Genomic DNA, 4,788 nt, shown 5'->3' with positions numbered 1-4,788 from the left:
ACAAAAATGTATTTGATGAAAACATAATTGATTTCTTTTATAGTTAAGGTTGGGTTAGGCTATAAGTATCATACAAAAGTATAGAATGTATTACTTTCTAGGGTTTCAATCCACGTCTCCATGTTTGCGAATCAACTTTTCCGTTTTCCCTAAACAAACGAACAACCGCATGCGACTATATACTATATACTTTATAAATGTTTTTTTCTTATGTACAAATAATGTATTTATATATTATTGAGTTTAAATTACTTTCTTTGGAAGCAAATTTCATTTTAAGGTTGTTGAATATTATTTTCAACTCGTCATTACATTTTTTTTTTTATCGTTTCAATATTACGCCCAATGTTCCCAAGCATACCGTCGATTATATCTGTATATAATAATATGACTGCTAGTTTTTTTAATAATTTTTCAATCTTGAACCGAAGACTCGTAAAATTTCAACGGTATATACGTGTATGATTTCGTTAGTAAAACATCATCGTTCTGACATAACTGAAATTGAAATAAAAATAATTTATTACTTTGGTTATACATTCATGCATTACGATAAAAAAATATATTTTTTTTGTAATGAGTAAGATCTCTAGACATTTGTTTCTTTTTCAACTGGTCTGTTTACTATTATTTTTTTCGCATAATATACGATAATATTAATATTATTATCTATCATATAAAATAAATATCTTCAAACTCCGTATGAATTCTTTATTTTCTCTTTCTACACGTTTTTAAGACTATATTATCGGATACAATATATAATATAAGTACAAATTAATATTCCTTGTACACCTGAATTCTTTCATATTTTACGCATTTTTTGAATTTTTTTTATTTTTATTATTCAATCCAATCAACCCAGAAATCAAAACAATTACATTATTATATTATTATCTACTATTAATAATACGGTAAGTTGATTTAAATTGAAAAATGGTTTTCTCGTAGGATTTTATCATTATGTGGCTTAAAAGATTTTTCTTTATTACTATTTGAATACAATGGCACACCGCACGAATCACGCTTACATTCTTATATGATGATGTGTAGTCGCCTCCGAAATAGAAACGGTGAAAGGGGAGAAAACAAATTAAATAAATCCCGAGGCCTATAAGCGGCGTCAACGCCTAAGACCTTATTTCCATTTTATTTTATAGGAATACGATTCATTTATTTTGTGGTGTTTATATCTACATAAACTGTGAAATAATAAAATAAAACGTAAATATAATATTCATTATTATAATATAATAAATCGTCTTTTAAAGACAATACATATTTATAATGTCAACGTACAATGACGACGCAATAACAACAAACTAACAATCATATATTTTAACAAATTCTAATGACGAAAGCTGGTGCAGTGTTCGGTGAGTTTCAAGTTGAGTATATGGTGTGGGTGTCACCGGGCGATGAAAACATCAACCTATATAATATCTCTAACGATATTATTAATTATTATTATTGTATTTAGTTAACAATTTGGGCGGCGCGTACTGCAACTCGACGGCAAACCGATCCTTGTCTACCGTGTTTTGTTTATTTTTTGTTGTTGTCTAAGTCTAACCAAGACGTACGACGCTATAGAAAACTCGGGTGGTGTGCGGCTGCTCCACAACACAGCAGTCTGTAGCGGTAACGACTTTACGAGGGAGATGAGCAATATTTCTACTATTCAGCAACTAAAATAAACAAAGCGCAGCCATGTTTGAACGAATCACAATATTTTATTATTATGTTATACATAGTATCAGTTATTTTTATATCGAATTTATAAAAATATTTAAACGGATTTGAACTATTTGTATTGTTTTGTTTCCGTTGATATTTTTGATAATACATAGAACATTAATTGCACACTATAGGGCTTGAATCCATTATACTACAATTAATATGCTATTTATTTTATATTTTGTAAAAATGTAGAAAATATAGTCGATATTTTGGTAAATTAACATGAAAAGATAACATATGATTTAGAAATTAAAATTTAATATTAAAAAAAAATATTTAGGTCAAAAATCTTTTAATTGTTTAAATAATATCTTAGAAAATATTAAGAACAAATTAATGGTATTTTTCTAAATAAAAAAATAGAATACTAGGAAGGGACTACCATTCAAAAGTCAAAACAAACCGTTTTACAGAAAACCAACTAGACCAATCGAGCCGGACTTATCGCATTTTAAATTCATTACAGGCTAATCTAAAATTATGTAACAGGCTGGACCGAGAATTTAATAAAAACAATTATTAAAAAAAAATTCTCGGTCCGGCTTGTTAAATATTTTTGGATTAGTCTGTAATGAATTTAAAATGCGATATTTTAATAATTATTTTCACGATAATATGTTTTTATTAAATTCATAATTTATTACTTTTTATTTTACTAAGACTTAGTGTTTTATAAAATACTACCAAATAAATTATTTATAATTATTATTATATTAGATGAAAATTATTAAATTTAAATAATACGTATAGTATCTAGGCAACAAAAAAATTGAAAAATACATTGAAACCTGGCCAGGTTAGGCCAAACCTAACTGGACGATCCGATCCCGGCTAAAAATTTCAGTTCTCACATATCTATATCATATTAGTATACAAATACACACACACACACACACACATACATATATATATATATACGTACATACCATAAGTCTATAGTGTATAAGTGCACTTAAAATTTTACATTTAGAGAAACTTTAAAGTATAATGTCCCGTACAATATTTCAACATTATACATGTTACCTTTAAGAGGCTTATTATGTTTTCCATCAATCTTTACTTTTAAATCTAACAGACAACAGCTAACATTATTTGTCACTTTATGACACTTAATTTATGTTATATTAATAATTATTAACAACAAATAAATATTTGTACCGAACCAAGTCCGCCAACGTATATTCTCTGTATATTAGAGTATATAAAACGCATGTTTGTCGTTTATTATATTATATATTAAAATAGCTGGTAATGTCCTAATGTGAGAAATTTAATTCTGAACCAACAAAAACTGACAGGATAAAATCTTAAATCGGTGTACAATGGTTAGGAAGTCTTATTATAAGGATTTTTTTATTTTATATATATTTTAATATTATTATATTTTAATCGAAAATAACAAGTATCATATTATATATTATTTCACTTTGAATTGTATACTTAGGTACTACGCAAATTTTGTTTAAAACAATATAAAAAACCCGGGTAACTCACCCTGTTGCGTTATATTTATTGTACTGCATCATTGAGAAGGTCAGTATAATAGATGTATTAAAATTAAATTTCATGATAAATCATTATATACAATAAAAAGACATTCTGAATAGAATATCAGCCTATAATGGATATAATATTATAATACACCTATACATTTTTATTAATATAATAGTAAATATACTATAAGTTGAATTAATTTTGTCAAAAACAAATGGCATTAATGAAATAGTAATTATGCACTATTAATTCATCTATAATATTACTAGTGGTTTTAACTTACAACTTACAAGTCGATATGGACGTATAGTAGAATGGTGTGAATTAGTTAGAAGAATAAATAACTTAAAATTAATCTAAACATTTTGAAGATTCCATTGTGTACAGTGGTAAGTAATAATATACGTGGTAGTAAAAAGTTTCTAATCCCCATGAATAATGCTTTTAAATTACAGTAAAATAATTATAAGATAGTTATTTTTTATTTAAACATACAATTTCGTTAAAATTTAAACTTAAAATGTCTGTAAGAAAAAACATTGTGTATAAGATTTTTTTTAATTTAAAGTTTCCGTAAGATTGTGAGAACGACTTATAAGAACTTAGTACCTATATAATTTTAAATCTTTTCTTCTAAGTTCTAAAATTTAAAAAAATTGTAAATAATTTTGTTATTTCAACGAATATATAGTCAAAATGTTAACTTCAAACAATTATGAAAAGATAACCGTGGCATCGTGCTTATATATATTTCCAATATTTTTAAATAATTTCTATAAAAAACAACACATTATTTGAAGATAATGTTTATTTTCAAGATTCTATTTAGTTTTTAAGTTATAACAAGAGAACTGCTATAGTATCGTCTGAGAAAGTGAGAAGAAAAAGTGTACATATATGTCGTCAAAATTCAATCGACTTTTTTTTTTTTTTTTATTTAAAGAAAACGCTTCAACGACTAGGGTTATGCCTGAATCGCTTTTTTCTCGATTTTTAAAAAAAAAAAGTACTGGGAATTTTAGTACCAGCTAAAGTCTAGATCCGATTTGCTACCTACCAGAGACCATTATCGAAAATTGAAAAATTGAATCATTTTTTTTTTACTGTTTCAAAAGACGGTGAAACGAAAAAACACACGCGTCATTGATTGTAAAATCAATAAGATTTAAAAAAAAAAAAAATACGGCTGTGGCTGTATTCCGTGTAAGCCGTTTTTATTGTTTGAGAATATAAAAAAAAAAAAAAAAAAAATATGAAAAACTTTTAAAACACAAATCTGGACCAACGGAATTCTCACGACGTCTATACGCGGACGACCGGAGCGCCACAGCGGCGGCGACTGTGAGCAGTATATTATAGCCGCGACGGACGAGAGAAGCAGTGGTGGTCGGCCGCCGCCGCGTGTACACAACGATGACGACGTTGCGCGGGTAGGGTGAAGCGCGGTGGTGCGGCGAAGCGGACGGTGGAAGATCGCGGCGGCCAAACGGCCACGGCGGCGTTCAACAGTCGTCAGTCCGTCAGTCGTCGTCAAACAGTCGGCCGCGCGTCACC

Source organism: Rhopalosiphum maidis, chromosome 1, assembly GCF_003676215.2.
Source record: "Rhopalosiphum maidis isolate BTI-1 chromosome 1, ASM367621v3, whole genome shotgun sequence".
Lineage (NCBI taxonomy): Eukaryota > Metazoa > Arthropoda > Insecta > Hemiptera > Aphididae > Rhopalosiphum > Rhopalosiphum maidis.
This window is presented reverse-complemented; position numbering follows the sequence as displayed.